Source organism: Ovis aries, chromosome 2, assembly GCF_016772045.2.
Source record: "Ovis aries strain OAR_USU_Benz2616 breed Rambouillet chromosome 2, ARS-UI_Ramb_v3.0, whole genome shotgun sequence".
NCBI classification, from domain to species: domain Eukaryota; kingdom Metazoa; phylum Chordata; class Mammalia; order Artiodactyla; family Bovidae; genus Ovis; species Ovis aries.
The window spans coordinates 3163587-3190894 of NC_056055.1; positions in this window are offsets into that span (position 1 = coordinate 3163587).

Sequence of the window (27308 nt, forward strand, 5' to 3'; positions counted from 1 at the left end):
TTCCTATTAGCTCCCACAGCTCCTGAGCCTTTCTGATCTACAAACACCTATGCTTCTATGTCTAACTGAATAAATGGCAGGGTCTGCTTAAAACTGAATCCGATGAAAACAGACACTGAGTCTTTTTTATAAAGGAATCATGTATTTGACTGTGTTAGGCCTCAGCTGTGGCTCACGGGATCTCCGTTGCCTCATGCAAGCTCTTTTGTTGTGAGGCACAGACCCTCTAGCTGTGGCATGTGGGATCTTACTTCCCTGACTAGGGATCGAACCCATGTCCCTGTATTGCAAGGCAGATTCTTAACCCCTGGCCCACCAAGGAAGTCCCAGCAGTGGATCTTATTATCTGGGAAGCTATAATCCACGGCTTCCCAGGTGGCGTCAGTGGTAAAGAATCCACCTGCCGGTGCAGGAAACATGAGAGATGTGGGTTAATCCCTGGGTTGGGAAGATTCCCTGGAGGAGGGCATGGCAACCCACTCCAGTGTTCTTGCCTGGAGAATCCCAGGGACGGGCGAGCCTGGTGGGCTATAGTCCATGGGGTGGCAAAGAGTCAGACATGACTGAATGTCTGAACACAGCCCAGCATGCTTATCGAGCGAACAGCTAAGCTTTAGGGGGGGGTCAGACAGATGTGACCAGTCCACTGCTTACTCTCCAGGTAATGATGGACTGATCATCTAACCTCTAGGCGTTAGTTTTTTCATCTTTAGGACGGGGCTGATAATGAAGCCCGTTTTTGACTTTGATCCACATCCCACCTTTAGATGCCCACCCCTACCCACCAGGGTGACCGTACGGACAAGGGAATAACATGAGCTCTGAGCTTCCCCACTTCCTCCGTACATGGAGCCCCAGGACAGGGAGTCTCTGCTTTTCTCCAGACTTGACGGAAGAAATCTGATCAGTGATGCTGATGAGTCAACCTGGCTAAGGCAACTTGGATACACAGCTCTGTGATTTATTACTCAACACAGAATCTGAGTAGAAGTAGGAGGTGAAACAACAGGTTGGCAAGACTTGGCCGGGAAATCTTCCCTCAGGCTGGAGGCTCAGGTTGGCCACAAGTGGGAGTCTTGCCTCGTGTATCATTCATGGTGTGTGGCGCAGCCCCTCCCAGACTTCCCTTCGGACTTTTCCCTAGGGTTGTGCTAATTACTGGAGAAGGCAATGGCAACCCACTCCAGTGTTCTTGCCTGGAGAATCCCAGGGATGGGCGAGCCTGGTGGGCTGCAGTCCATGGGGTCACGAAGAGTCGGACACGACTGAAGTGACTCAGCAGCAGCAGCAGTGCTAATTATGCCGTGTGTGGTTTCCCCTGTGGGAATCAGAATAAACACTTTCCCCAAAGGTCCATGTCCTCATTCTACAAGCTGAATATGTTGTGTTACATGGCATGGAGGAATTCAGATTGCAGATGGAGGGTTATTCAGGGGGCTCCAGTAGGATCACTGGGCCCTAAAAAGTGGAAGGAGGCACACGGGAAGTCAGAGTAGGAGAGGGGTGTTAAGATGCTCTGAAGACGGAGGAAGGGGCCACAAGCCAAGGGATACAGGTGGCTTTTAGGAGCTGGAAAAGGCAAGGAAACAGATGCTCTCCCGCAGCCTCTGGAAGGAACACTGTCCTGCAGACACTTTGGTTTTAGCCCAGTGAAAGCCATTTCAGACATTTGACCTCCAGAACTGCAGGATAGAAAAGACATTTGTGTGCTTTCCAGGTGACTCAGCGGTAAAGAAGGTGACAGTCGCTCAGCCGTGTCCGACTCTTTGCAACCCCATGGACTGTACAGTCCATGGAATTCTCCAGGCCAGAACACTGGAGTGGGTAGCTGTTCCCTTCTCTAGGGGATCTTCCCAACCCAGGGATCGAACCCAGGTCTCCCGCGTTGCAGGCGGACTTTTCACCAGCTGAGCCACCAGGGAAGCCCGAGTGGTAAAGAATCCACCTGTCAATACAGGAAACTGAGGAGATGCAGTTTCGATCCCTGGGGTGGGAAGATTCCCCTGGAGAAGGAAATGGCAACCCACTCCAGTATGCTTACCTGGAAAATTCCAGGTGAGAGAAGTCTGGTGGGCTACAGTCCATGGGGTCACACCGAGTTGGACACAGCTGAGAATGCACACACACACAAATTCATGGTAATTTGTTAAAGAGGTGACAGGAAATGAACGCACCCCACACTGACTGCTTCCTCATTTCTAAATGTTCTTCTCCTTATATAACGTCACTAGTATAAAGTGGGTTTTCTATTTTCAGGGCACCAGGGAGTGAAATATTAGTGGGTGGCTTTGATGAAGACTTTTGTCTTTCCAAAGTGGCCTTCCCTCTTCGGATTAAAAAAAGAAAATGTAGCTATCCCCCAGCTCTGCCTGTTTCTCCCCTGGTTTCACCTCTCCTCCGCAACAAGGTCTGAGTAGTCTGCAGAGTTTCCAGTCTGCAGAGTTTCCTCTGAATTTACCAGCTACTGTTTTGGCTTTTTCCTAGCTACCCTGATCCCTATCCATCCTCCTAAACCATAGATTCCCTCGGATCAGCACTTTACGTTTAACGTTATTTCACTTTCCCCAAGTGTCCTTTTGCATTTTTTATTTCCTTGTTGATTTTCTTCATTTAGTTCCTTCTTCCCTCCCTCCCTCCTTCCATCCTTCCCTCCTGTTTAATGCTTTGCTACTATTATGGATGAATACAGACACTCTGCAATATTATACTTCTGTATACTAAGCAATGAAAAATACCAACTGTCCCAGTACCCAACACGGGCTCGCTGTTTGCCAGACCCAGAAGCAGCATCCTCCGGCCACTGTGAACAGCTCTGACCTACTTTGCCTCATTGTTCCAAGTGTTGCTATCCTTCAGTGTCTTTTTAACTATTGTGTCACGTCCTCTAAATTTAAACTTTCTCACCACTCGGCTACCCGGAGGCTAACAAACATTCCCTTGTTTCTTGTTTCGTTTCATTGCACTCTGAATTCAGGACCAAGAGTAAAGTTCTGATCGAAACAGTCCCGAAAGGTCTGTATTCTGGGAGGGAAGCGAGACCACCCGCACTGCCTCCTTTCATTTTAATTTCAATCCTTCTTGCACTAAACACTCCCCATTCTGCATAGTTTCACAAAAGCTACATTCCAGGGAGCAGAGAATGGGGACAGTTTGCCCTCGGGTTGAAGGTCAGGTGTGGAATATACGCTGTCAATATCACAGACTCTCTGAAGGCCTGACTCAGATGACAGTCAAAGGCAGAGGGTAGACAGATGCAGACATGAAGGCTTTGTTTCAAATCCTCTCCTAGCTTTTCTTTACTGGAACTCCACACAGAATTTTATTTTATTTTGGAGAGTTGGAAAAGAAAGTCTTAATGCTTTAATGAGACAGAAATGGATACTCTCTAATCACTATTGTTATTTATATACCACGACCATATTGCAAATGTGCAGGCAGTTGAACAATGAAATCAATCAAGAGCCCCCGCCCCAAACATTTCCCAGTCAGTTCAGCCACACAGATGTCTATATGGGTCTCTTTCATTTTCTTCCTCTCAGTTCTCTACTTAAAAAAAAAAATTGTGGTGCAGTGTGTATAACATAAAAGTCGCCCTTTAAATCATGTTAAATCAATTCAGTGGCGTTAATCACATACACACTGTCGAGCAGCCAGTTAAGCAGTATCTCCCCATCCCCATCTCCGGCCTACCTCTGGTTCACTTTCTGTCTCCATAAATCTGCCTGCTCTAGAGATTTCATGTAAGCAGAATCACACAGCGTTCACACTTTTGGGGACTGAGTAGTATTCCCTTGTGTGTGCGTGCCACGTGTTACTTATCCATTCTTCTGGTGACGGACACGTGGGCTGTTTCCACCTGTTGGTTATTGTCATGATGCTGCCGTCAACACTGTGAACAGGTGCCTGCTCGCATCTCTGTTTTCTTTTTGGCGATGTACCGAGGAGCGGAACTACTGGTACAGCTAGGAGCGGACACGGTAATTCTTCATCTAACTTCTTGAAGAGTTGCCAAATGGTGTTCTGCAGTGGCTGCACCATCCACCTCCCTACCAGCCACGCACAAGGTGGAGGGAGCCACAGCTGTCCGCCAGTCTCCTTTCCCGCTATCTTTCCTTTTACCAGATCCGTTGTTGGTTCTATTCCCCCCCACCTCCTAGTTTCTTAGAGGCGTTCAGGTATTTTTAAAATCAGGGTTCTATATTCTCACTTTTATTCACTCTCTAAATTATCCACCAAGATTGGCCCCAAACATGGAAACTCACAAACTGCCCCAGTGGAGAAAGCAACGTCCCTGATGTCATGACGCTCCCACACTGTGGACTGAGCTGGGCTCCATGAACAGTTCCTTACTGGGCACCTTCCACCTCCCCAGAACCCAGGACAGTGTCGTGGGGGAGGAGCGAGACTCGGAAATGAGCTACCTGTCTCGTCTCCTGCCTTTACCTGCTACTAGCTGCGGGACCCCCGCAAGTTAACTTGTTGCTCATTATCGTGGGGTGGATCTTGTAGGATGTTTGTGTAGATTCAGTGAAAATGGGTGCAGAGGACTTAATATACATGAGTCATTCAGGAAATGCTCATTACTTCAAAATCCCAGCAGGAATCCTCATGTACACAGTAACGGCTCACTTTATTGGCTAGTCGTTATTATTGTAGCTCACCTTGGGGAGTTGGAACTGAGATAGCATTTTATTATTTGTATTTATTTTTTTAAAAGTATTTATTGCCTTTTTGGCTGCAGCGAGTCTTAGCTGAGGCATGTGGGACCTTCGCTGGCAGGTGGACCCTTCAGTTAGTTGTGGCCTGAGAACTCCTGGCTGTGGCGTGTGGGAGCTAGTTCCCCGCCCAGGAGTTGATCCTGGGCCCCCGCACTGGGCGTGTGGACTCCTAACTGCTGGGGCACCGGAGAAGTCCCTGAGGTGGCAGTTTACGGGAGAGAGCGGAGCGCGTGAAGGGGCAGTGCAGGAACGCGTGAGGAAGGGGGCTCGGCTGGAATGAGGCATGTGAGCGAGTGTTCTTATTTTTAGTCTCGAAGTCGTGTTTGACTCTTTGTGACCCCAGGGACTGTAGCCTGCTGGGGTCCTCTGTCCATGCATGGGATTTCCCAGGCAAGAATACAGGAATGGGTTGCCATTCCTTCTCCAAGAGATCTTCCTGACCTGGGGGTCAACCCTCCATCTCCTGCATTGGCGGGTGGATTCTTGACCATTGAGCCACCAGGGAAGCTAGTGATAGGGTGTAGCAAGAGTCAATTTTCAGAAGTAGGTAGGGCGGACAGACTTCAGAGGCCCTGAGGACAACCCTACTCTCAGCGAGTCTTTGAATGAGATTCTTGGTCTTAGTCTTGGAAGTTCCAGAGCCCAGGGGCGGAGGTTACGGAGACTGGAGGGAGAGTAGGTCAGCGCTCCTGCCTGAACCCACAGGAACCCCTCGGTGATTGCAGCTTTGCTCCCATATTTTGTGAAATGGAAGGTTGACAGTTATACTCCAAATTTTGAAAATTTGTGGAACAGAAGAGGTCGGTTAAGGTAGAGTTCCTTAGAACAGACCCAGAAAAATGTGCCTTTAACATCATGATAATTTATGGAAAGGCCACTCCATAAGCACTTTGCCAAGTCTTGCAAAAATAATAAAACAGAGGAGAATGTGAACATAAAAAGGAAGAAAAAGAGACATCACTTTGTAAACCAGGGCTGGCATGAAAAAAGGGGTATAGTTGTCATAATGGAAAAAATTTTTTTGACTCCTAAAGAAGGTAATTCAGAAGTAAAGTTACTTTCTATACAGATATTTTTAAGAAATCAGTTCTTCATGAAGCCATTTTTATTCAACTACCTGATTACATTTTGTCTTGAAATTAAGACTCTCCAAGTGAATATGATATATATATTTAGCAACATAGAATATATATTTAATGTGTAATAAACATATAATCATTGATATATAGTATTTATTAATGTTATTTTAATAATTAAATGTTTTAATAAACAAAACATAGGCATGTGCTTTGAAAATGAAATGATGTGATTGCAAAAGAAAATAATTGAAAAAGAAAAGCAACGGGGCTTCCTGAATTGTACTCACCAGAGGCGATCACTTTTCATCCTTACTGAGACAGTTTTTAATATTGACAAATCTGGTTCATGTTGGGAGTGTGCGTCTCTCAGAGTTTGTATTTATTGTATTTAACTGGTATGTCAAACATTTACCATTTTTTTCTGCCAGTATCCTATTTTAGGTCCAGCCAGCACCACCGCGTTCCAGGCAGGTAATGGTGGGGCTGGCAGGGGATTTCTGGGAGGAAGAAACGGCTTTAAGCCTAATTTTTCTTGGCAGCATGCAGTGCCAATGTAGACAGCTTTTTCTAAATTAAGCAAAGATGCCTCCAGACCAACAGTCATTGTCTGAAGTCAGCCCTGGTTGTTGCTACAACACTCCCTAGTGTTCACCTTCTCTGTCCCTGGAGTCATGAGGAAAGAGCAGAGAATTGGAGTAAGAAGGCCTGGGACACGTGTAGTACTTTACAGGAAGACCCTCTCGGATTCTGCAACTGAACTCCAGCCAATATAAACATCTCTCCTGACTTCCTTATCCAAACATGGTAAACTGAGAAGGCAAGGGACTCAGTCAAGTGACCCGAGCTGGTGACGACTTCCAATTGCACAATGTTGACACGTGGGCCTCAACTCCCTTCTTTCTGGTGTCCAGCATGGACACTGGCTGATAGAGATGGGGTGGGGAGGTGGGGAGGGTGGTCTTTGGGTAGACAGGGAGGGCCTAAGAGGCTTTGGTCAAAAGTCACGTGTGGCTGCAAAATACCTTTGGGAAGCTCCAATACTTTGGCCACCTGATGTGAAGAGCTGGCTCACTGGAAAATACTGTGATGCTGGGAAAGATTGTAGGCAGGAGGAGAAGGGGCGGCAGAGGGTGAGATCCTTGGATGGCATCACTGATTCAATGGGCATGAACTTGGGTCAACTTGGGAGATGGTGAGGGATGGGGAGGCCTGGCGTGCTGCAGTCCATGGGGTCGCAAAGCACAGGACACGACTTGGCGAGTGAAGAACAAATCATGAGCGTGTGGACCCGAGCCTCCAGCCAGCGGGGGCGAGGCGAGATGCCGGGTGCGGCTCTCTGGACTGGGGAACTGGAAGTTCGAGAGGTGAGAATGGAGGCTTGGCCTGTGGCCTGTTGAGTCTTAGATTCTAAGGGCCAGAAGGGGCCTCAAGAGTCTCCTTATTCAATCCCTTCTTCAAGATTTGACCCTTCTCCATAACACTATCTCTGTGGGATGTTCAGACTTCACTCCCATGATGGAGAGCTCACCACCGTCATCCCCAGGTCACGTCTGCCTGCCTGGCCCAGTGCGCTGACCTGGGATCTGGGTTTTCTTTCTTCTCCAGGTTGAGCCCTCCAATTCTTTGCTTGTCCCTCATGAAGCAGATTCGGATCTTTGCTAGTGAGTATTCCACTGGTCCTTGTTCCTCTGAAAGGCCAGCATCTGGGGCGAAAATTTATGCTGCAGAAAACCAGCTGTGTGGCCCTGAAGGCACAGGGGTTCCACCTGCAAGGTTTTGGGGTAGGAGTGGGAGCCAGTGGCCTTGGCTTTGATTACAGGCTGCCGGGCCGCAGGCGTGCCGTTTCATTAGTGCTAGCAGTCAGATGCCAGCCAAGTGTCGCCGGACGCCAGGAGATGGAGAGTAATAAGCCTTTTCCGTCTCTCCCTCTCCCCCCAGCTCTCTTCTCCAGAGCTGAGAGCATGAACCCTGCTCCTCCCCTTGCAAACAGAGCTTCCAGCTCTCGTGAAATCACCCGCTGTCAGGACTGGAAGGAACTAGGGAGCTTGTATCCCTCCAGCATTCGTCCTGGGCTTTTTTCATCCATGCCCTCAGCTTCAAGTGCCACCTCCAAGCTGGCCTCCCAGACTGTCACCTCCAACCTGGTGCCTCCTGATCACAGACCACCTGGCGGACGGCGGGCATCTCCCACTCGATATGTCCCAAACCTGCTCAGCTCGCTCCACCCACAAGCCTGTCCTCCTGGGTGAACGCTCACTTCTGTGCACACACCTGATTTGCCCAGTCTCCACGACAGCACTCTGATTGCCCTTCTCTCCCCAGCCCTCCTTGGCCTCCTCCTTCCCCAGGGGCACCTGATTCTGAAATCAGCTCTGCCCACATCGCTCCTGCTCACAGTCGGTCCTTCGCTGGCTCCCTGTTGCCTCCTCACTAGGACCTCACTTCCTCTCCTGCCCGTCTCCCCAGTCATCCCCAGTGTGGTTCCCTCATCCCCATTCTCTTCCGTACCCTCTGCTGTTCATGCCAGAGAAGGCCAGCCCCTGCTCTCTGATGCAAACCCCCTTCTTAGGTGTAGCTGTCCCCCTGAAGCCACTCTCAGCGTGACAGATACTCACCACTCCTCCCAGGCCGGGTCTGCATCCTGTACACAGCATCCATTCATTAATTCAACTGACATTTGCTTTTTTTAACAAAACTTTATCGACCATCTGCTAGACATTTGATCCCTATCTTCATACAGCTTGTGATCAGGTTGACATTTCACACACACACACACACACACACACACACTGCAATGTATGCAGCAAAGTGAAAGAATAATGAGGAATAGAATGTACTGGTAAATGGTTGGCTTAGGGAGTCCTGAGAGCTCTCACAGAATAAGCGGCATTTGTGCCGAGACCTGCGCAGGCACCTTCTCCACCTCTGCAAGGAAAGAACAGAGAAAGAGCCTTGCAGACAGAGTGAATGGTTTGTGCAAAGGCCCTGAGGCAGGGGGGGATGTGGTGTGTTCAGGAAAGTGAGGATGTGAGAGTAGCTAGATCTCAGGGTGCAAGAGGGTAAGTAGGGTGAGACCAGCTGGAAAGAGAGGCGGGTCAGACCAGGCAGGGAAACAGGCTGGTGCCCAGGACCAGGACAGGCTGGTGCCCAGGACCAGGACAGGCTGGTGCCCAGGACCAGGACAGGCTGGTGCCCAGGACCAGGACAGGCTGGTGCCCAGGACCAGGACAGGCTGGTGCCCAGGACCAGGACAGGCTGGTGCCCAGGACCAGGACAGTGCCTTCGATGGAGATGTGGGTGCTGGGAGTGCATCATTGTGAATTCTGCCGCTTGCCAAGATGCCTGCAGCAACGCCTGCCTTGCATCAGTTGTGGGGCAGGGGCGCTGGTAAGGGAGAGAGAGGAAGTCAGAATGTGTCCACTGCAGGGGATGTGGAAAAGCGACAGTACTTATAGGGTGTAAGCTGAATCACAGCGGCAGAAACGCACGCTGGGAGCCAGAGCAGACTGGGAGAGACAGAAATGCCACGTTCAAGGAGCCCAGAGGGAGGCTGGACGCGACTCTGGGTCTTTGACCTGCAAGGTGAGGTGGGGGGTCAGACTTAATGTCATTTGACTCTCGAAGCTGCAAGGTGATCCTGGCGTGACCTGTGTGACCTTGACCTCAAGGCAGATTCTCAGTGAATGTTTATGGACCTGAATGGAACTTGAGCGGTCCCTTAGACCTGAGAGCCCTCAGAAATGCCTTAATCCCAGGCCAGAAAGGGTTTTGGCATTCTTCCACCATCTCCATTCTATTTGCCGCTCCAGTTTCTACCCCCCTATTTACCAGACCCCTCTTCTCTTCCCTAGCCACCCCTCTCTCCATTTGTGGCTTTGCAAAAATTGTCTGGTGTTTTGCCTTTTTAAAAAAATGCTTTTAAGCACGACCCCCTCTCCCCGGTAAGCTCTTTAAATACGGGGGCTCTGAGCTGTGTGGGGGGAGGGCAGCCAACCCCTTTCCCCGGCTCTCAAGCACTTAGACCTACCCTTGCAGAGTCAGCGATAACCGATCCCTCTGAGCAGGAAACACACAGTTCAGCATTTAGTTCAAGGCTGCTAATGTGCCTGGAAGTGATTGTTTAGAGTCCAGGACAAGAGCTGGGGGTGGGGACGGCAGGAGGCGGGGGGCGGGCTGCCAGCCCTGGATTCAGATGGATTTGTTTGCTTTTGATGACCTCAGCAGTGAGTGCCGCGTGTCTGGTCTGTGATTCCTTCCCAGAGCCTAGAGGGGTCAGGACACAGTAGGAGTCCAGGAGGAAGGGATGAAGCTCCCATCAGTTCCTGGTCTCTTGGGAGGGCAGCAGGGCCATCATGGGTCATTGAGGAAGCTGACCGGGGAGGCGGGATGGAAGCAACTTTAACTGGCTCCCCTGGGAGGGACCGTCTCCTGAGCGCACCCTTTTATAGGCTACTTCCCCATCTGTGCAAAGGAGACAGTCACGCCTGCCTGTCCCGGTCTAGTAAAGACGAGAGGAAGTGTGCCCAGTGCCTGGGCCTGGCGGATGCTCAAGATCTGGGGGCTCATCAAAATCGTGACCGTGACCGCCAACATCCTGGCCGCCACTCCTCCTTTATTCCAGTCTCTCGTCCCTAAAGCCTCTCCAGTGCTCCCTTCAACACCGTGCGAGCCCAGCAGCTCCTCTGACTGCCTCCCTGTGCCTTTGGGATAAAGTCACAACTCCTTAGCCTGGCCTTCAAGGCCCTTCCTATTCTGACCCAGTTTCCCTCTGCCCAAATTTCCTACCCAGACGTCCACTATGCCCTTGACTGTCCCTGGATGCTGTCAAGGGCATGGAATGCCCTTTTCTTCCTCCTCCTCCTTGAAGCCCAGCTTGAACCTCATCAACGTGGTCAAACCCCCTCTGTTCTCACCAAGCTCCGTGGACGCACAGGTTTGCTGCAGGGCAGCGAGACACGGTGGCAAAGAGTGAGTGCGCTCTGGCCCTCACTAGCTGTGGGACTTTGGGCAAGAGACTTGGCTTCTCTGAGCTTCTGTTTCCTCATTCCTGTAGACTGAGGGTCGTTAGCTCTTAATAGCTAGCAGATTGGGGAAACGTATGCGTTGGGAGCTGGAGAAAGAAATGGCAACCCACTCCAGTATTCTTGTCTGGGAAATCCCATGGACGGAGGAACCTGACAGGCTACAGTCCAGGGGGTTGCAAAGAGTCAGATACGACTTAGCAACTAAACAGCAATGACATGCATCGGGAAAGTGGGTGGCCTCGTGAGTGCGACTTAATGAAGGGCGTGATCGGGGCTGGTCGCTGTCGCTGTTGCTGCCCTGCTCTGGGCTTCGCCACATCTGTGTTGTCTTTACTGTTAGGCCATGGCTCCTTTGACCGCCTTAGGCCTCAGTTCAGTCCCGTATACAGGCGGAGCTTGGGAGCCACCCTTCAAGGAGACGACCTTGCAGAGCCTGATAAAGAGGAGACACTGGTCTGCCCCTCTTTCTCAAGAGAAGGGGCTGTGGCCTCTTCTTCCCTGCGTCCTCTGCTCCTGGCTCAGTGCCAGGCATCGGGCGTGAAGAGCCCACTCAGCTTGGGTCCTAAAACCACCACTGGTCACTCCAGTGCTCCCTGCTCCCGAGTTCCCCCTGCAGCTCCCTGGACCCTCAGGTAGACTACCAGCCTCTTCACTGACCCCTCAGGCCTTTGTTCAGCCCGCGTAGGTTCCTCCCGCTTCCCAGGCTTTGACTGCAGTGCCGTTCAGTCCCACGGATGGGTCACACGCGGCCTTCATTTGGGCTTTGGCTTCTGTTGTGTCCCCGCTCTGCCTGCAGTGAGGGGCACCCCGTGCCGGCTGGCTGATGCCTGCCTGTCACCCTGCCTGTCGCCCTCCTGCCCCCACTGAGCCCGGGCACCAGGGCACACAATGACCCCAAGTCAGGCGGCTGGGATTTGAAGCCCTGCCCTTCTGCCCAGCAGCCGACTAGCGTCGAGAAAGACCACCCCGTCTCCCTGAACCTCCGTGTCTCTATCTCCGAAGCTCAGGCTCTAGGAGAGAGCTGTGCAGGCTATCATGCTCAGGGCTGCTTGCTCTTCAGGGTCTTTTGTGTTTCCACGCAAATTAAAAATTTTTTTATTTGTTCTAGTTAGACGGGGAAACAGTGGAAACAGTGTCAGACTTTATTTTTGGGGGGCTCCAAAATCACTGCAGATGGTGATTGCAGCCATGAAATTAAAAAACGCTTACTCCCTGGAAGAAAAGTTATGACCAACCTAGATAGTCTATTCAAAAGCAGAGACGTTACTTTGACGACTAAGGTCCATCTAGTCAAGGCTATGGTTTTTCCTATGCTCATGTATGGATGTGAGAGTTGGACTGTGAAGAAGGCTGAGCGCCGAAGAATTGATGCTTTTGAACTGTGGTGTTGGAGAAGACTCTTGAGAGTCCCTTGGACTGCAAGGAGATCCAACCAGTCCATTCTGAAGGAGATCAGCCCTGGGATTTCTTTGGAAGGACTGATGCTAAAGCTGAAACTCCAGTACTTTGGCCACCTCATGCGAAGAGTTGACTCACTGGAAAAGACTCTGATGCTGGGAGGGATTGGGGGCAGGAGAAGAAGGGGACGACCGAGGATGAGATGGCTGGATGGCATCACGGACTTGATGGACACGAGTCTGAGTGAACTCCGGGAGTTGGTGATGGACAGGGAGGCTGCGATTCATGGGGTCGCAAAGAGTTGGACACGACTGAGCGACTGAACTGAACTGAACTGAGTTCTGTGAAAAACGCCATTGGTGGTTTGATCGGGATTGCAATGAATCTGTAGATTGCCTCAGGTAGTACAGTCATGTTGATGAGACTGACTCTTCTAGTGCAAGAACATGGTATATCTTTCCATCTGTGTCCACTTTGATTTCTCTCATCAGCATCTTACACTTTTCAGAGTGCAGGTCTGTTGCCTGTTCCGGTAGACTCACTTCTAGGGATTTTATTTTCTTTTTGCATTTAATTATACACACACACACACACACACACACACACACACACACTTTATTGGAATTTAATTGCTTTACAGTGTTATGTTAATTTCTGCTGCACAATGAAGTGAATCCGCTCCATGTACACATATATCCCCTCTCTCCTGAGCCTTCTTCCCACCCCATCCCCCATCGCACCCAATCTAGTCATCACAGAATACTGAGCTGAGCTCCCGGTGCTACACAAACCTTCCCGCTAGCTCTCTATTTGCAGGGCAGGAATAAGTAAGTGAAAGTCACTCAGTCGTGTCTGACTCTTTGCAACCCCATGGACTGTATAGTCCATGGAATTCTGCAGGCCAGAATACTGGAGTGGGAAGCCTTTCCCTTCTCCAGGGGGTCTTCCCAACCCTGGGGTCTCCCACATTGCAGGCAGATTCTTTACCAGATGGGCCACCAGGGAAGCCCAAGGGCAGGAACAGAGATGCAGAGTTAGAGAATGGAGATGCCGACACAGCGGAGGAAGGGGAGGGAGGTCAGGGCCGACACGTATGCCCTGCCGTGTGTATTTTATTCTTCTCATCGGGGTGGTACGTGGTGTTGTTTCCTTCATTTCTCTTTCTGATTTTTCATTGTTAGTGTACAGAAACGCAAGAGACTTCTGTGTATTGATTTTGTATCCTGCACCCTTCCTGGATTCGTTGATGAGACCTAGTAGTTTTCTGATCGCTTTTTTAGAAAGCATACTCCCTGTAGCGCAGACCATCCCATAGTTGCTACAGTGCTCGTGTGCCTTTAAGACCAGAAATGCTTCCTCGATGACGTGAAGGTAAGTATTCCCTCCCTAAATATTTGATTTAAAGAGCTTGACTTGGAGGACAAAATAAAATCAAGCGGCGGCTTTTTGCCATGTATTATTAACGTCCACAAATGGATGAACGCGCGGGCTGTTTGTCCAGTGCGTTTTGGGGGGGAGCAGAGGCCATTTAAACAGGTTTCACTTATCGAAAATTGGGCTGTAAAAGGTGGGAAATGAAATCTCTCTCCGGGTAGAATGATAAAGATCTGGGACAGGCACCCTGCAACCAGAAGGCCAGAGGAGGACAGCACGTGGCAGACCGCGCGTAGGGCCTGGAGACAGAAAGAGCCCAGTCATCATTCACTCCGCCCTTCACCCTGAGTTCATTCTCAGGGCAGTTGGGTCTTCGCATGTCCCCGCCTCCTTCCTCTGCAGTCCCTTCCTGCTCCCTCCCGTCTCTCTGCCCTCCCCTCCTCTCTCCCTCCCTTTTCTCCCCCCATCTCCTTTCCTCTCTTCCTTCCTTGCTCCTGTCTGTTTCCATGTTTGGGACCACCAGTGCAGGTGGGAAAATTATCCCCACTGCAGAGATGAGAAAGCTGCACCTGGGAAAGCGAACTCACTTGCTCCCTGCCCAGCGTGGAGAAGTGGTGGAAAAGGAGTTTGGATTTTGCTGAGGACCATAGCCCACTTGAAGGTAGGGTCGTCTTTGTCTCCCCAGTTCCTGGCTGGGCATGCGACTCCGTGAAGGTGCCAGTCCTTGTCAGATGATCTAAGAAGGCTTCAGGGAGGAGGGGAACTTGAGGTTTTCCTTCAAGGACTAGAAGGACATAGAACTCAAAGCAGAAAGAAGGGTCTTGATCATCAGTACAAACTGTGATTGCCATTTAGCAATTACCTCCCACGTGCCCTGATAGTAGCATGAATGCTACTAATGGTGCCAGTTCTCACAACAGCCCAGACAGGTAGCAGCCTTTACCCATTTTGCTGATGAGAACACAGACTGGGAAAGATGAAATGCCTTGCCCTAGATCACACAGTGAGTCAGCAGTGGGAGTGGAATTTGACCCAAGTCTGCCTGACTCCGGAGCCTGTGTGTACTCCTAAATTCTGGGCTAAGCTGGTCTTAACCTTGGCCAGGGGAGCACCTAGCTATGAGCTTTCCATATTAGAAAGGAAAGTGGCGATGACTTCTCTTTGGCCACTGATGATGTGGGTTTCCCTGGTGGCTCAGATGGTAAAGCATCTGCCTGCAGTGCGGGGGACCTGGGTTTGATCCCTGGATCAGAAAGATCCCCTGGAGAAGGAAATAGCAACCCACTCCAGTATTCTTGCCTGGAAAATCCCATGGACAGAGGAGCCTGGTGGGCTACAGTCTGCGAATTCGCAGAGAGTTGGACACAACTGAGCAATTTCACTTCCTTCCTTCACGTGTGCTGCTGGTGAAATTATCCAAACCACATCCTCTCTTCCTCCATTTGGTTCCTTCTCAGTTACCCTTGGGGTTTCTGCACTTGAGGAAAGGAGCAATGCCTCAGCTTCTGTCTCTCAATGCTTTGCAGGAGACAAGGAACACAGAACATTCCAGGGAATCCTCTTGTGGAGTCTGCCTTGGAACCAAGGGAAGCTGCTGGAAGTCAAAAGGGACTAGTACATACTAAGTCTATGGAGCTTAGTTTAGAAACACTGAGCGGGTTCAACCCTCTCTTGTTCTGGAAACTGGAGGAGTCAGATATGCTTGTTTATCCTTGTCAGTCCACCCTCTCACCCCCAGAGGGGAAATTCACTCTCTGTCATGGGTGTGGACTCTGAAACATGTCCCATCAGGACTCACTCTACGCAGATAACATTTTAACTCCTTGTTAGCACCCTCTCCCCAGGGATGTCCGGTTATGGTGTCGGGGAGGCAGAGATGCCTGCTGGGTTTCTGGCTCAGGCAGTTGAGGCAGTGATGACGTCACTGGCCAAGGCCAGGGTCCTGGGAAGAAGTGAGGAGCCTGCTGAGCTCCATGCCAGGCAGATGGAGATGAGTTTGACCCGCAGATGGAGATGTTCCCCGGAAGACTGGCTAATCAGGTGTGGAGCCCAGGAGAATGGTTTGGGCTGGAGAATGTTTTGGCATCTGTAACTCCAGTGGTCAGACGGGAAGCCCCAGAAGGGGGTGGACTTGCCTGATGATCCTGATTGTCATGAGGAGAAATGAGCTCTGGGCATTGAAGATGTACTTGGGGGTTATGGACCTCTCAAAAGAAAAAAAAAAAAAAAGAGAAAGCATATGAGCTTGGAGCTGTCATGCCAGTATCTCCACCACTGCTGGTGGAGGTTCGATTTCAGATCTGGCTTTTTTGTTCAACTTGATAAGCAATGGTAGCCCCTTTGCTCAAGATGGGGACACAGAGGCATTGAACATGAGCCTGCCCTCAAAGAGCTCATGCCCTAATGGCTGAGCATATAGGGAGGGATGGCTCTGCACACCAGCCCATCCAGAGACACGACAGGGCTGGAGAAAACAGCGCCTGCAAAGGCCTCAGTGGAGGGAAGACCTGGACAGCATACTGACAGGAGGCTCCCCCTCTCGCCCCAAGATCAAATTGATAACAACTGGTTCCTTCAGGGCGCCTGATTTATCTGCCGAGCGGATATCTCCCTCATGTGGCCACGTCGCTATAGCTGTCATCCTCAATACAAAGACGAGACAGATGCCCTCTCTAGATTTCAGGTACTGGTAGGAGAATGAAATCATAACTCACTCCGGAAGCCAGCGATACATATTTATACCCTGAGCGGTGTGGGCCTGAAAGAGCCCTTCCCTGCGTGCGTTCTCTGACCAGGGACACACATCAATCTCCTCCTCAGTTTGTTAACATGGCTGCCACTCAAGCCAGATTCCCCATTACATGACTGATCGCGTAGAGACAGTTCATCACGGGAACGTCTGCTTAACTTGCCCCTTTCGAATTCTTCCCTGCGACACTGATGCCTGATCCTGCTCTGCAGGTGACGCTTCTTTTCTGCTGGAAAAATCTCCCCCCCCCCACCCTCACCCCCTCTTGTGTTCTCTCCATCTTCTTATTTAACGGAAGCAGTAAATGTCAAAACTGTCTATAACTCTATAGAAGGGAAGTCAACATCCGAGGCCAAACAAAACCCTTGTAAATTGTCCTTTGTCCGTGCGGGATTGGCCAGATTTAATGAACTGGACTAGTTTCTTTTACGAGATGCGGCTTGGAAACTTTAGCCATATTGGAGAAAAAGAAGCTGGTTTCACACTTTATATTCTCTCTGGGGACCATGTGTCCCATCTTGACAGTTTCTCCTGCAGAGCTTTCAAAGTTCTTTTTGCTCTCTTCTCAAACTGACTTAAAGTTTAGTTGAAGCACCTTCGCTGTGCCAGACATTGGCATGGGGCTTTTTGTGCGTTAGATACTTTAACTAGGGTAGGCAAGCATCGTTGTCCCCATCGAAGGTCAGTGGCGTCAGAACTTGCTAGATGGATTGAACTTCCTTGGATCTCTCTGATGCCAAGTCCGTGAGCTTTCCTTATACTTTCAAGATTTAAAGCCCAAGGCCAAGGAAGGCTTGAAACTGCCTGTGTAGAGAGTGGTGGGGGGGGGGGGGGTATGTGCTGCAGTCTCTACCCTTAGGGATGTAAGGAGTAACTAAAGCTTGTTGCTGTTTAATTACTAAGTCATGTCTGGCTCTTTAGCGACCTCCTGACTGTAGCCTGCCAGGCTCCTCTGGGATTTCCCCAGGCAAGAATGCTGGGAGTGGGTGGCCATTTCCTTCTCCAGGGAATCTTCCTGATCCAGGGATCAAACCTGTGTCTCCTGCATTGGTGGGCAGATTCTTTACCACTGAGCCACCTGGGAAGCCCAGCTAAGGTTTACCCAGGGTTTATTGTACACTGAGTGCTTTGGTTACCTCATTTCCTCCTAACCATCCTAAGTGGCATGTTCACCTTCTGGGCTGCCTCTCACTGAGCCCCTCGGGTGCAGATTCTACCGCAGCTACTACCAGTCCATCTCCAAACAGTCACAGCCTGAGGTCCTGGGGAGGGGTTAGGACATCAGCGCATGAATTTTGGGAGGATACAGTCCAGCTCATAACAACCATCCACTAAAAGAGACTTTTAATGGAAAGATGCCCCTTTTTGAGAATTAAATTGGCAGTTCTCTTTGAATTGGTTTATAAATTCAATGTGATACTAATAAAAATAATAGCAGGTCATGGCAGCATTAGTCTAGGGTTCACATAAAAATACAAACCTATGAGAAAAGACAGGAAAAATCTGAAAAAGAAGAGGGGACCAACTCTATGAAATATTAGAACACGTTGTAAAATGGTAACGAAGAAAATACTGCGACACCAGACAGAGACAAAGAGGGGCTGCCCGGGGGCTCAGAACACCAGATAGAGACAAAGAGGGGCTGCCTGGGGGGCTCAGAACACCAGATAGAGACAAAGAGGGGCTGCCGGGGGGCTCAGACAGAAAAGAACCTGCCTGCGGTGTGGGAGATCCAGGTTCAGTCCCTGGGTTGGGAAGATCCCCTGGAGAAGAGTATGGCAATCTACTCCAGTGTTCTTGCCTGGAGAATTCCATGGACAGAGGAGCCTGGTGAGCTACAGTCAATGGGGTTGCAAAGACTAGGACACAACTGAGGAACTCACACACACACACGCACAGACACACACACACATAGACACACACAGACACACACACATAGACACACACGCAGACAGACACGCACATACACACAGACAGACACATACACACAGAGACACACAGAGACACGCACACATAGACACACATACACACAGACACAGACACACACACATAGACACACACACATAGACAAACACAGACACACACAGACACACACACACACAGACCCAGACACACACACAGACCCAGACACACACACATAGACACACACACACATAGACAAACACAGACACACACACAGACACACACACATACACACACACAGACACAGACACACACACATAGACACACACAGACACACACACACATAGACACACAGACACACATATAGACACACACACACATAGACTCACAGACACACACACAGACACACACACAGACACACACACAGAGACATACACACATAGACACACACATACACACACAGACACAGACACACAGACACAGACACACACACAGAGACACATAGACACACAGACACACACAGACACACACACACATAGACAGACACACACACACATAGACAGACACATACACACACAGACACACACACACAGACACACACACACACACACACACAGACAAAGGGTTCAGAACCAGATGCAAGCAGTGAGAGGACTCAATGTGTAAGGAGACTGCGTCTTAGTCGGTGTGGAAGCTGACCGTCTGTGTGGGGGCTGGGGCAACTTATATTCCTACTTTACTCATTTTACCAAAATAAACTGCAATTCAATGAAGATTTAGATGTGAATTGTGAAAGCACAGAGTATTAGAAGGAGATGTGGGTGAAATTAAAATTTTGGAGTGGCAATGTTCTTCTAAACATCGCATAAAACCAAAAGAGATAGACAAATGCATTGCATATAATTTAAAATATTTCTCTCCGGTAAGAATGCCATAAATAAGCTAAAAGGCACATACTGAACTGGTAAAACTGTTTGTAGCAAATGACAGAAAGAACATTTCCTTATTAATGAAAGTTCTTAGAAATTCCAGTGGAAGAGAAAAAGAGAAAAATGGGCAAAGGGTAAATACTCAGAAACTTTCCTGGAAAAAAAAAGGAATACATGTCTAAAAAGATGCTCAATCTCACTTATAACTAAAGTGATAAAATCTAAAGTAAAAATAAACTTGCTTTTTATAACAGATTGGTATATATTGAAGAGGGAGACTGGAGAGCTTAAACGTTGGTTGTATAATGGTGCTTGATTTAGCTGGGGAATTTGGCTGTATCTAATACACCCAGCAGTTCTATTTCTAGGCGTATTCCAGAGATGGTCTTAATTCTGCATGTAACTCAGTGGTGGCTGTGATGCAGACATTTAGCTTGCGACATGACTTCTCTATCTGTAAAATGGGAACAACACAGCCTGATGGGCATGACAGCTGCATTCCTACGAAAGCCTCACATTCTCGAAACTTTTATTTTAGAAATAATTTTTTTTTTTTTGGATGAGGGGGGTGGGGGAGAAAAGGGAGGAAAGAAAAGGGAAGAAAAGTCACTTGTTTCAAACTCACACTTAGTTATTTTCTCATAAGAGTTTAAATCACAAAGGACTTTTTCCAAATAGCTTTTGAGATTATGTCGTCATGGCACCTCAAAATAGCAATTTGATCAATTAACCCCAGTAAAACTAAATCGAAACAACATATTTGTTCTCGTGCTCAGCCGCTAAGTTATGTCTGACTCTTTGCAATCCTGTGGACTGTAGCCTGCTAAGCACCTCTGTCCATGGGATTTCCCAGGCAAGAATACTGGAGTGGGTTGCCGTTTCCTTCTCAAAGCGATCTTCCCAACCCAAGGATCGAATTTGTGTCTCCTGCGTTGGCTGATGGATTCTTTCCCACCGAGCCACCTGGGACATTTTATCATAGCAAAACCAATGCATTTCTAATAATCAAAATAAATGATAGCTACTCACTTAGGTGAACTGGGAAAAGTGGTGCCTTGGGACCCCTTGCTCTAAGCTGGGTTCCTTCTAGCTTGCTAGTTTGTCCTGGTTTTGGAATTAGCAAAGCGGGGCAGTGGTGTCCCCTAACTAATGCTGGCTTTCCAGCCCATCTGTGTTAGGGAGCTTTTGTGCAAGAGGAGATATGGCTTCAGTACGAAGCCTCAGGGTCCCCATGTTCGGGGTATATTTCCAGAGGTCAAGGACCTGACTCAATGGCGGGAGGAAGGAGGTATACACGAGTGTTACTCCTGTTACTCACGTTCTCCACCCCCGCTGCTCAAGCTGTTCCTCATGAGCCACTATTCCTAAGCTCAATAGTTTGGAAGAAACCTTCAAGGAAATTTGTAGAGCGGAGGATGCTGGCACGTGCCTGACTTACCATCGTGCTGGGTGTTAAGTGCTGTAAAGAACTCGGGATGGGGAGAGGGGAAGCAAAGGGTTCATTCTGCTGACTTTGGGATTTTTCGCATCTGACCTTCTCAGAAAGACGGCATTCAGGGCAGAGAAGCAGTGGGGTGGCACTCATGGTTACAGGGGCTCCGGCAGCAGAAGCCTGCAGTTTCTGTTCTGACTTAAGGGGTTCCGAGGAGAGGGGCGGATAAAAAGACCACCCACCCTGGTAGAGTACGCAGGAGAACGTCGTTGGTAGATCTGGCTCAGGGGCGGAACTCAAGGCTGCCAGCTCCTGTGGTCAAAGGCCCACTTCTGGGGCCCGTTTCTCCCTGGTGCCAAGACCAAATGAAATTGAGTTCCCCGAGGCGGTGGATGAGTTTCCCGTCTCCTGTGAACCTGGCTTGGTGTTCAGCTTCACTGGATTTTAATCAAAGACCATTCCGAGAAGCGGTTGTGACCTGGTTGCTGGAGGACCGTCTGACAAGTAAAATGAGCAAAGGCAGAGGACAGAGCAGCCCCAGGAGGACCCGGAAACCAGCCTGATGATAACCACGCCAGAAACCAGCCTGACGAAAACCGCGCCGGAAACCAGCCTGATGATAACCGCACTGGCTGGCTGCCCGCCGCCCCGAAATGCTGCCGCCCTGCAGCCTGGGGACACAGGCCCCCGGGAGCCGGAGGACTGTCACCTGGGGGGTTGATCCGCTGGTCCCGCCTGCCTGCCTGTTTCTTCTGAGAGTGAGGCTGAGCTGGCAGAGGGTTAGGGGGCAGACCCGGCCCTGGCTAGGGGGGCTGCCCTGAGGCTGGAACTCTGGTGAGACCCTCAGTTTGAGCTCTCAAGGGGCTTGCCTGGGACATGTTGATTCCTTCATCTTCTGAGACCCCCACCAGAGGGGCCGTCCCAGGGGTTGTGGGTCCATGAGAAGATCTGCTGTCCAGTGAGGCGGGCACTGGTTTCAATAACCCCTGCCAGTTACCAGAGCCTGCCGTGTGCCAGGCACTTTCCCACTGAACATGATCGTGCCCATCTTATTTTATTGCTTATTATTTTATTTTCTGCTTCTTTATCTTTCTGTTTTAATTTTTTTAGATTATGAAAATATGATTATAGCAGACTTGGAAAATACAGAAGAAAGTTACATATAGTTCCACTCTATATTACAATTGTCTCAGTTCAGTTCAGTTCAGTTCAGTCTCTCAGTCGTGTCCGACTCTTTGCGACCCCATGAACTGCAGCACACCAGGCCTCCCTGTCCATCACCAACTCAGACTCACGTCCATCGAGTGGACGTGGAGTTCACTCAGACTCACGTCCATCGAGTCAGTGATGCCATCCAGCCATCTCATCCTCGGTCGTCCTCTTCTCCTCCTGCCCTCAATCTTTCCCAGCATCAGGGTCTTTTCCAATGAGTCAGCTCTTCGCATCAGGTGGCCAAAGTATTGGAGTTTCAGCTTCAACAGCAGTCCTTCCAATGAACACCCAGGACTGATCTCCTTTAGGATGGACTGGTTGGATCTCCTTGCAGTCCAAGGGACTCTCGAGAGTCTTCTCCAACACCACAGTTCAAAAGCATCCATTCTTCTGCTCTCAGCTTTCTTTATAGTCCAGCTCTCACGTTCATACATGACTACTGGAAAAACCATAGCCTTGACTAGATGGACTTTTGTTGGCAAAGTAATGTCTCTGCTTTTTAATATGGTGTCTAGGTTGATCATAAATTTCCTTCCAAGGAGTAAGCGTCTTTTAATTTCATGGCTGCAGTCACCATCTGCAGTGATTTTGGAGCCCAGAAAAATAAAGTCATTTCCACTGTTTCCCCATCTATTTGCCATGAAGTGTCTAAGTAGATACATTAAAATTTTTAGTTGGAGTTTCAACATTGACCTCTCAGAAGTTAATACCCTGAATGTACAGAGAAGCAGAAGAATATAGTAGATCTGGAAGCATCATGGAGCAATTCTCATCATGCCCATAATTTTAAAGATGAGGAAACCTAGATTCAGAGGGTTGGAGTGATTTGCCGGATGTCACACAGCAAGCAAACAGTGAAGCTAATATGTAAAAAAAAATTTTCATCTCTAAATATTTCACTCTTATTTCTAAAAGATAAAGACTTTTAAGAAACAAGTCACCAGTTGTTACTTGTTAAACAAGTTAACAAGTTACATGTTAAACAAGCTCTAGTACCATTATCCCACCTAGATGAAATTAACATCAGTTCCTTATGAAATCAAACATCGGTGGTGTCTGTATCTCCTCAGCCGTTTCTAGTTCAGGGTTTGAACTGGACTGTGATAGGTTGATTCCTGGCTCAGCTTTATTCCAGTCTGTAGGTCCCTTTCTCCACTTCTGATTTCTTTCTTTGCAATATCTTGCTGCTGAAGCCAGGTAATTAGCTCTGTCAACTGTCCTGCAGTCAGGATTTTGCTGATGTGAACTAGATATTCCAACCCTGATGTGTTTCAAGAGTGTATGTGCTTTTCAGGACACTAGCTTTATCCTTTTGAGACTCTTTTCTCTGTAACAGCTAGTTGTTCTCAAAATATAATCAGATCATAACATCCATCTGCTCGAAATCCTCTATCTCAGAAAACCCCAAAGTCTCTACAGAACTGAAGCCACGAATGACCTGGAACCTGACCCCTGGCCGCTTCTCTGACCTTGAAAATCCCTCCTGACTTTGGTCTGGCTGCACCGGCTTCCGCCCTGTGCACCAAGCTCATCCTGAGCACCCGCGACACCCCCCACCCCCTCAACCACGGCAGAGTGAGGGGCTCCCGGCTCCCCGGGTCGTGGTTCCCACGTGTGTCTGCGCTCCCTCACCGGACGCTGCAGCCTTCTGTTCAAGCCCTGCCTTCCCTGCTCGGCGGGCTCCTCACCCAGCTCCGTGGCCCCAGGTGCTTGCATGTGTGAACCGTATCATCTCAGGGGGCTGGGGGGGAGGCAGACTCTAGGAAACTTCTCCACCTGGGGGGCTCTGCCTTCTTCCCTCGTTGGGGACTGCCTTGCCCTTCCCGCCAGTCCAGACAGCGGGCAGCCTGTCAGCCCTTCGGTGGAAGGACTCTGGGTTCCTTTTTGCTTTGAACTCGCTCTCCAGGGAGTCTGCTTCCTGGGTGCTCACGATTTGCTACTTTGCTCTGAAAAATCGCGCTCTCAGCTCAGTCAGTCCGCAGGGATTGGCCTTGGCTTTTATGCCAGGCCTGAAAGGACACTTCCATGCGATCTCCATGCCCCCCGCCCCCCTCTGCCCACCTACTCATACACATGCTTTGCCTGTATTTCAGTCTGTGCACTCTCTTTCCGTCTCTCTTTTCTTTCATTGCCACGTTTGGTTGATGGAACCAGGTAATGAGTCCTGTCAGATTTCCCCCAGTCCGGATTTTGCAGATCTGAGGCTGAAATTTGAGCTCACATAGAGCCTTGCTTGCTTGGGGGGATCCAATTTTTAGAAGTCCCTCCCTCCACGTTGGTTCCTGGCTGGACCTCCCAGCCTCCCCATCCCCAGCCTTGGAGAAGACTCTGTGCTCTTTTTCCAAAGCACAGTCTGAACCAGGCTGAGGTCTGTCTGAGTGAATGTGGCTCCCACCCAACCTGCCCTGACCTTTCAGAACTGCTTCAGTCCAGCCCAAATCCCCCACATCTATGCGGGCTCGGAGTGTTTGAGTCTCTGATCCTTAGTCCTGGCTGTTATTAGCTTCTATCATCATCCAGTCAATCCTAAAGGAAATCAACCCTGAATATTCATTGGAAGGACTGATGTTGAAGCTCCAATATTTTGGCTACCTGATGCAAAAAACCAATTCTTTGGGCACTCAATGGAAAAGACCCCGATGCTGGGAAAGATAGAGGGACGAAGGAGAAGGGGCCGACAGAGGATGAGATGGTTGGATGGCATCACCGACTCAATGGCTATAAATTTGAGCAAACTCCAGGAGATACTGTAGGACAGAGGAATCTGGTGTGCTGCAGTCCAAGGAATCACAAAGAGTCGGACATGACTTAGCGGCTGAACAGGAACAACAAGTTATCACTCATTCATCAGAAAAGCATATATTGGACCCTTTTCTGCCCTGGGCAGAATTCTGGGCTCTGGCACACAGAAGTGAGTCAGGCTGAGGCTGGCCTGCCCTTGAGGGGATGGAGGCAGGCACCCACGAGACCAGGCAGTGTGACCCCGGCTGCAATAGAGGGGTCAAGCAGCAGGATGCTCTGGGGGCGTGGACTTCAGGCATCGAACCCACACCTGAGGGGTCAGGGAAGACCCCCTGGAGGAAGGACATGGAAGACGCTCTCTGACGGGTGATTAGGATTTAATTGGCCATGTCAGTTTGCTAGGGTTGCCTTAACAAAGGACCGCCAGCTGAGTGGCTTATTCACAGGATTCACCGTCTGCAGTTCTGGAGGCTGGAAGTGCAAAGTCAAGGGTCAGCAGGGTCGGTTCTCTCTGGGGGCCGTGAGGCAGGATGTGGCCCAGCCCCTCTCCCCTTCTGGGGCTTTGCCGGCCATCTCTGGTGTTGGCTCGTAGCTGGACCATCCCAATCCATCTTCACGTGGCAGTCTCCTGCTTTCATGCCTGTCTGCAAGTTTCCTCTGTAAAAGGAGAGCAGTCATGTTGGGGCAGGGCCTCCCAGGCGGTGTGAGTGGTGAAGAATCCACCTGCCAGAGCAGGAGGTGTAAGAGCTGTGGGCTCGACCCCTGGGTCGGGAAGATCCCCTGGAAGTAAGAGCCAGGGGCTCGATCCCTGGGTCCGGAAGATCCCCAGGAAGAGGACATGGCAACACTCCAGGGTTCTTGCTTGGAGAATCCTACGGACAGAGGAGCCTGGTGGGCTGCAGTCCACGGGGTCACAAAGAGTTGGCCACGACTGAAGCGACTTCGCACACACGCACACATTTCGGATTAGCACCTACTTTGCTGCCTTATTTAAACTTGATCGCCTCTGTGAAGATGGTATCCAAACAAGGTCACCTTCACAGGTACTGAGGAACAGAACTTCATCATATGAATTTTGGGAGCAACACAAATCAGCACAGAATATTAGATCTGAAGGCAAGTGCTCAGTTAGGGAGGGAGAGGGATTCTGGGTTCGAGAGGCAGTGCGTCCAAAGTCTGGAGGCAGGAGAGGATGATGCAGTGGGTTTAAGGACCTAAAAGTTGTTCAGTCTGGCTGGGTGGGACTGGGAGTGCGGTCAGTCAGTTTGCAGAAGTTGCAGAAGCTGGTGGGGCCAGACTGGAGGATTTTGAAGGCCCTGGGGAGGAGCTTGGGGCTTGCCCTCGGACAGTGGGAGGCACTGAAGAATTTCACAAAACAGCGAGACTCGGACAGAGGTCCTGACTGCGAGGATGGGGCTGGGCCAGCAGGGAGGCAGTGGGGCGGGGATAGAAGCATAGGGATTCCAGAGATGCCTGGGAAGGGGGTTCAGCAGGGCTTCTTGACGGACTGACTGGGGAGGGATGGAGACTCTGGGATGACATTCTGGTTTCTGTATGTGGGTGCTGGAGTCGGGGGCGGACACTAGTGGTCTGGGGCCCCAGGAAGAGCCTGACACTGAGTGATGAGCATTCTCGGCTTCACGCTCCTCCTCAGGCTCACACCTGTTTTGTGGTGACCTGCGGCTAGGAGCTGGTTACTCCCTTGGACACCCCACAGTGGAAACCACCGCAGCTTTTGAGGACAGTGGATTGGTGCTGTGGAGTCGAGGGAGGCGGATGGAGCGCCTCCTGCATCCTGGCCCCTGTACCCCCAGGGAAGGCGTGGCCTGAAAGAGGCACTTGCCAGCAGGTCCTAAGCAGCTCTCATCACCTGTCTTTCAGATCATGGTTTACTCAGAGTGCAGCCTGGATTTGAGGCCTGGCACTCAGGACCCTGCAAGGCCTGGTTCAAAGACTCCCAGCTTCATGCTCGGTGGCACCTCATTAGCGGGGGCCTCTGATAAAGAGAACGGCCACCGTCCACCTCTTCCCCACCTTTTCCACATCATATGACCTGGCGCTCTCCTCCCTCTAGTCCCTCTTAGGAATTCACCTTTATATGATGCTTCTGAACTGTGGTGCTGGAGAAGACTCTTGAGAGTCCCTTGGACTGCAAGGAGATCCAACCAGTCCATCCTAAAGGAGATCAGTCCTGGGTGTTCATTGGAAGCGCTGCTGTTGAAGCTGAAACTCCAATCCTTTGGCCACCTGATGCGAAGAGCCGACTCATTTGAAAAGACCCTGATGCTGGGAAAGATTGAGGGCAGGAGGAGAAGGGGACGACAGAGGATGAGATGGCTGGATGGTATCACCAACTCAATGGACATGGGTTTGTGTAGACTCTGGGAGTTGGTGATGGTCAGGGAGGCCTGGTGGGCTGCAGTTCATGGGGTCACAAAGAGTTGGACACAACTGAGCGAATGAACTGAACTGAACTGGATTATGAGCTTCTTGATGTCAAGGAGAAACATCAGATTCAACTCAGTAATTCTAGCGCCTATACAAAAGGAAGGAAGGTAACAAACCTCTCTTGAACATTAGTTAAATGCCAGTCACTACAGGATTGGTGTTATGACCATGTTCAGGTTAACCCTTACTAGCCCTCAGGTCTGGTCCTTCCAGGTCAGCCCCAGTCACAGAGGGGAGCACAGGTTTAGGGAGGGCTGTGACCTGCTCAGGTGACTTGAGAGTAAGTGTCAGAACTCTGAAG